Consider the following 7,425-nt stretch of genomic DNA (forward strand, 5'->3'; position numbering starts at 1 on the left):
TGGTTCCAAGGATGAGGAACTTCATTTACGTGGATAGATTGGAGAGGTTGGGACTGTTCTCTTTGAAGAGAAGTTTGAGAGAAGATTTGATAGAGATATTCAAAATCATGAGGAGTCTGGACAGAGTAGATAGGGATAAACTATTCCCATTAGTGGAAGGCTGGAGAACCAGGTAGGGTAATCAGCAAAAGAAGCATGGAGACATGAGGAAAAACTTTTTCACATAGCGAGTGGTTAGGATCTGAAATGCACTGCCTGAGAGTGTGTGGGGGCTGGTTCAAGAGAGAATTGGAATATTATCTGAAAAGGAAGAATGTGCAGGGCTATGGGGAATAGGCAGTGGCAATAGGTCAATTGCTCCTTCAGAGGACCAGCACAGACACAATGGGCTAAGTGCTGTAACCATTCTATGATTCGTTCAATTTAGTATACTGTATTCATCACTGCTCACAAAGTGGTCTCCTCTACACTGAGGAGCCCGAATGCAGATTGGGTGACTGTTTTGCAGGTCTCCTTCATTCAGTACACAAGCTTTCAATGGCCTGTCATTTTAATTTTCCACCTCATTCCCACTCTGCCATCTCTCTCCTCAGTCTCCTACACTGTTCCAATGAAACACCACATAACTTTGAGGAACAGCTCCTCATCTTCCAGACTCAGCACTGAGTTCAACCACTGCCCACATTTTTGACAACAGCTGTTCTTGAAGATCCTGCAGTTTCCCATTTACTCCTCCTTCAGACCCAGCTTTCATTTTTTTACTTGTCCTATCTTCTTTTGCCTTGCACCATCATCCATTTTGCCACTTCATTCGCACTATCACAGACCTTCCCTTTTCATTCTTCTTCCCTAGCCCCTTTCCCTGCCTCTGTACTTGTTTAAAGCCTGTTAGAGTTTCCTGATAAAATGGAAAATTGCCCAGATTCATCCTGCTCACAAAAAGCAGGACCATTCCAATTGGCCAATTACCACTCCATCAGCCCCCTTTCAATCATCAGCAAAGTGATGGAAGATGTCGTCAACAAATGGCACTTACTCAGCAATAACCTGCACACTCGTGCTCAGGTTGGGTTACACCAGGGCCAATAGGCGCCTGACTCATTATAACCTTGGTCCAAATATTGACAAAAGTGCTGAACTTCAGAAATGAGGTGAGAGTGACTACCCTTGACATCAAGGTTGCATTTGACTGAGGGTGGCATCAAGGTGACCTAGCAAAACTGGAGCCAATGGGAATTGTGGAAAACTCTCCACTGGCTGGCATCATACCTAGCACAAAGGAAGGTGTTTGTGGTTGTTGGAGGTCAATCATCTCAGATCCAACACATTTCTGCAATAGTTCCTCAGGGTAGTGTCCTCTGTCAGAAGTTGGGATGTTACCTGATGATTGCACAATGTTTAGCAATGTTCACAGCACCTCAGATATTTTAGCAGTCTATGTCCATATGCAGCAGACCTGGAAAACATTCAGGCCTGAAGCAGCAAGCAATATTTGTACCACGCAAGTGCCAGGCAATAATCATCTCCAACAATAGAGAATCTCCATTGAAATTCAATGGCATTACCATTGCTGAATCCCCACTATCAACATTCAGGGGTTACCATTAACCAGAAAATTAACTGGACTAGCCATATAAATACTGTGGCTACAAGAGCAGGTCAGAGACTAGGAATCTTGCAGTGAGTAACTCACCTCCTAACTCCCCAGAGCCTGTCCACCATCCACAAGGCACAAGTTAGGAGTGTGATGGAATATTCTCCACTTGTCTGGATGAGTGCAGCTCCAACAACACTCAAGAAGCTCGACACTATCCAGGACAAAGCAGCCCTCTTCATTCACACCCCATCCACCACCTTAAACATTCACTCCCTCCACTACTGATAAGGCAGCAATATGTACCACCTACAAGATGCACTGCAGCAACTTGCCTAAGTTCCTTTGACAGCACCTCCTAAACACTCTACTATCTCGAAGGACAAGGGCAACAGACATATGGGAACACCACGCCCTGGAAGTTCCCCTCCAAGCCACTCACCATCCTGACTTGGAAATATATCACAGTTCCTTCACTGCGGCTGGATTAAAATCCTGGAACTGCCTTCCTAACAGCGCTGTGGACTGTGGGTATACTTATAACACATGGACTGCAGTGATTCAAAAAGGCTCACCACCACCTCCTTCGAGATGGGCAACAAATGCTGGCCTAGCCAGCGACACCCACATCCAGTGAAAGAATAAAAAGAATCTCTAACTTTTTCCAGTTCTGATATAAGATAATTAACTTGAAGTGTTTATTCTATCTCTCTCTCCATGGGATGCTGAGTACTTCCAATATTTTCTGTGTTTATTTCACATTTATTTAACACTGGGCTAGGTAACACATATTGAGATATGAGTATCATGTTTGAGCCAATTTTTGACCAATAGTAATCATATGACCATGATATTGGTTTCTAGCAATCTTACTGGATAGTTATGCTACATTCTCTGATAATGATTTGCCCTACTAACCATGTGATCAGCAATTCCCTGGTGGTTATAATCTGGATCATTATAACTGTGCAACATATGTCATATACACACACTGATATGTCACCCACTGGCCTGAGGTATCAGCTGTCAGACTTGTGCTGGCCTTTGTGGAAGTGCATGTCATTGGAGTGACCTTGCATTCTCTGGCTGTGTACTGGGATCCTTATATTCTGTTTATGCTGCTCTGATATAAATGTGACATGAGTAAGTGTAATAACTGTATGTATGTAACATTTGGGATTTCTTGGCAAGCCAATGATCAATTTTACAATGATCAATTCCTTCAGCCAATTTCCTGGAATATCATTCGTGCTCCATTAGTTAACTGTGGTGAAATTTTATAGAAACAAGTTCAATCCAAAGGCATTGCTCACAGACAGAAACTTTTTATCATTCAGATTGAGTTGGTGTCAGCAGTTGACATTTGATTGAACTTGTTCATATTATATTGAGTCCCAGACTAAGTCAGGCTCAGCCTACAACTAAGTTAAAATTTAAGTTAAAATGTTTATTTTTGAAGTTCAACTTTCAAATTTTGTTAGAAGTGTAATATTGCTGAAAGAATTATGTGTTGCTGAAACTTCTCGTCTGATTGACATTTCACGCTGCCCCTATGCAGTGGTGATGTGAGTGGTATTTCCCACTAATAGGGTGCTACTGTCAGTCCAAAAATATGTCCTGCCTATCACATCATGTAAGAACTTCAGTGCTGGTGCAATGTCAGGTAGGCCATATGTCCAAATAGTTGGCTGATTGAACCAAACAACATATTCCTCTGGCTGTTTGTAATGGGCAGAGTTACAGACCATACTCAACCATCCTGCAAGACCCAAAACAAAATGTCTATTGTTAGATGCAGTTCCGTGATCGGACAGCACTTGCTGAACAAGCCTGAGTTTGTTAATAGCTACACTAATGACCAATTTTAAGTTAATCAGTTGAGCTCGTATCACGGCTCATTTACATTTGCTAGAAGAGATAGAAATTCACATGCAGGGACCAAGTCTTTGCAAACAAAAGGAATATGTTCAAGCCTTGTACCTTTTTTGAATTACTCTGGATCATGAGGAGCCTGTAGTTTCCACTTGCTTTCTCCATGGCAATGCTTTGGCCAATCAGAGTGGACTTGCCAGCCAATCATCACATCTTTTCCCCTGTAGTATAAATTGTTGTGATTGTTTGAAATTTGGAACTGTTGCATTTGTCCTGATGAATGCAAGATTAAAAAGCTTCAGCGACATGACTCTCTTTTCAGCAATGTTCAAGATCTGTACTATTTTGACCATTTAATTGGTTAGAATCCTATCAACATATGTAAATTGTTCACTTTTTGATCTGGATGTGTGTTGATTCTGTGTTTGTTCTGAATATGAATTCTTGCATCTGGTCCTTGCTAACCACATGACCAATAATATCATGGAATCAACACAAAGTCTTAACCAAACAATCTGAAGTACCATGTTCAGCCAGAAACAAGGATAACATAGGGAGACATATGTAAGTAGACATTTAAAATATTTTTACACTGACTTTCTAACCAATTTCGGCTTAAACTATAAATTATGTTGTCAAAACTGCAAAGTAAAACTTTTGCACTATTGATTTCCTGCTTATTCCAGATGAGAAATGAATTGGGAAGTGGCTGTTGGCCTGTGGGAAATCAGGTGGCTCTTATCCAGCTGCTGGCATTCAGTTAGGTGCAGGGCAGGCTGTTCCAGGACATCTCATGTTGGGAGAGGGAGGAGTGCCTGAGGTCAGGATGCCTAACCTTTCCTCGTCTTCCTCCTCCTCCAGGCCTCACAAAGAGAAGAAAACCTACCTGTTTGCTTCCTTTCACATCCTGGTCCTCCACAGTGGATTCCTTGCTCAGGTCTGAGTTAAAATTGCAGACTTGCAGAAGGTGTCGACCATCTCCGCACAAGTGACTTAGCTGCCCATCCAATAGCCTATATATAAGGTCTAATAGCATCTGTGGAGAGAAAGACAGAATTAACAGCATCTGTGGAGTCTGAAGAAGAATCATATGGACTCGAAACTTTAACTCTGTCTTTCCCTCCACAGATGCTGTCAGACCTGCTGAGCTTTTCCAGCTTTTACTGTTTTTGTTTCAGATTTCCAGCATCCGCAGTATTTTTGCTTTTAAGTCCTGGTCAGCAAGATCCAGGGGGCTGAAGGATTATTAATAAACTGGAAGTTTTTAACTGCCTAGCCACCAGGATTCCATCAGCTGGGAAGGGTTAAAATCATCCCCCCGATTACTAAAAAGTGTTCTGATGCCAAACATTATAAACATCTTGTTTCCAGAAGGTGGCAGCCTAGACAGCGTTGCCTGTGTTATTCTGCTGTAGCTTTTCCTGCAAACAGGAAACATTTCAAATGGCAACAATAATGAGGATTTTAAATAGTTTGTAAAAACCTTCTTGAAATGTAACATGTTGGTTACCTTGATATAAACTTTGAAATGTCTAAATAACAATGGATTAATGGTATCTTTTCTCTGTTTTCGCACACTGCCGTTCTCCTGAAGTGATTGCTGCAAACACTTTTTAATTTATTTACATGCGACCCAATTGTGATCAAACTGACACTTGGCTTTTTCCTTCCAAAATAAAGGAACAATTCGTAAAATAAATTTTCATGAACCCACTGGCCTTTAAACTTATCGCTTGACTGATTTTAAGATCTGACCTGATTTAGCGGCTGGACATTTTGGTGACCTCCAAGGTAAAGAGAAGAGAATGAGCCACTGTCTGAAATATTGTGCAGACTTGTGGAAAGGAGGCTTGGAATTGTAAAAGTTATTTTGAACATAAAGACATTTAGAAAGTATCAATGAACATAAAAAGCTGGAAAACACATCACGTTTTTCCAAGCAATTTTGATGAAAGATCTACACACGAAATGTTAATCAGTATTTTCTATTGACAGGCGTTGGCCAATCTGTTGTGTAATTGCAACATTAGAGTCTGGGCCTTTGCAGTTTATTTTTCTTTTTATCATATTATATAAATATTTTAGGGAGATTTGTTTAAAATCAAAAAATTAAAATCTTTTTCATTTCAGATTAATTTCACTGTTATATTTGAGTAGACCTAGATGTCTATTTTGTTAAGAGGCCTACATGCATGTGCGTTATTCCTTAAATGTGCCTGACATTTGCCAAATGTTTGTGTCAGTTATGTTTTTCTAATAGTTTCTCACAAATTTGAGACAATCCAAAACATATCCCATTTCATATTTCAAAGTTTATAATAATAAATAAATAAAATCCCATTCATATCCTCTCTCAATAAAGTTGGAACCCGAAAATGCCTTTATCCTTTAGCAAACGCCAATGAGCAATGCTATGAGAGAGAGCTTATAATGGAATAAATAATCCATATGTAACCAACCAGTTGTGGCTCAGTTGGTAGCATTCTTGTCTCTGAGTTTCTGGATCCAAGCCTCACTCCAGGAATAGAGTAAAAAATCAAGGCTAACACTCCAGTGCTGCACCAAGGGAGTGCTGCACTGTTGGAGGTTTTCTCTTTCAGCTGAGCCATTAAACTAAGGTCCCCATCTACCTGCTTGAGTAGATATAAAAAAAATCCCATGACACTATTTTGAAAAGAGGAGGGGATTTATCTCTGGTGTCCTGGTCAATATTTAAAAAACAGATTACCTTGTCATCATATTGTTGTTTGTGGGAGCTTGCTGTGTGAAAAATTAGCAGTGTGTTTCCCGCATTACAATAGTGACTACATTTATAAGTGCTTTTTAATTCATTCATTTACAGATTGTGGGCATCGCTAGCTAGGCCAGCATTTATTGCCCATCTCTTATTGCCCTTGAGAAGGTGGTGGTGAGCTGCCTTCTTGAACTGCTGCAGTCCAGGTGTGGGTACACCCACAGGAGGGAGTTCCAGGATTTTGACCCAGTGACAGTGAAGGAACGGCGATATATTTCCAAGTCAGGATGGTGAGTGACTTGGAGGGGAACTTCCAGGAGGTGGTGTTCGCAACTATCTGCTGCCCTTGTCCTTCTAGATGGTAGTGATCATGTGTTTGGAATGTGCTGTTGAAGGAGCCTGGGCGAATTCCTGCAGTGCATCTTGTAGAAGGTGCACACTGCTGCTGTGTGTCGGTGGTGGAGGAAGTGAATGTTTAAGGTGGTGGATGGGTTGTGAAGAGGGCTGCTTTGCCCTCAAGCTTCTTGAGTGTTGTGGGAGCTACACTCATCCAGGCAAGTGGAGAATATTCCATCAAACTCCTGACTTGAGCTTTGCAGATGGTGGACAGGCTTTGGAGAGTCAGGAGCTGAGTTACTCGCTGTAGGGTTCCTAGTCTCTGACCTGCACTTGTAACCACAGTATTTATATGGCTAGTCAGTTCAGTTTCTGGTCAATGGTAACCCCCAGAATGTTGATAGTGGGGAATTCGGTGATGGTAATGCTATTGAATATCAAGGGGAGATGGTTAGATTCTCCCTTGTTGGAGATGGCCATTGTCTGGCATTTGTGTGGCATGAATGTTACTTATTGATGTAAAACAGAAACACCTGGTTGTTGTGCAAATCAATGTCAGTTCAAGTACTTCTTTTCTTTTGATATTTGATGGTGCAATCTGACTTGTGTGCTCCAGGTGAATCTGACTGCTAATATTGGAGCCATGTACATTTATTTGGGAGGTGTACAGTGATTAGTTGGTAATGTGCATTTTTGAGATGATATCAGACGCAGTTGGTTTGCCTGGTAACATGTAGATGGGAATGGGTGTCAGGGATAGTTTGTTGGTGGTGTGAATTTGGTTGGGGGTGTCTAAACAGAAACACATACCAAGGGTAGATTGGTCCTGCACGTTGGAAAGGTTTCCGAGAAGAAGTTCATTTGAAGGATTGTGATATGCACTTGAGGG

This window comes from Carcharodon carcharias, chromosome 15, assembly GCF_017639515.1.
Source record: "Carcharodon carcharias isolate sCarCar2 chromosome 15, sCarCar2.pri, whole genome shotgun sequence".
Classification (NCBI taxonomy): domain Eukaryota; kingdom Metazoa; phylum Chordata; class Chondrichthyes; order Lamniformes; family Lamnidae; genus Carcharodon; species Carcharodon carcharias.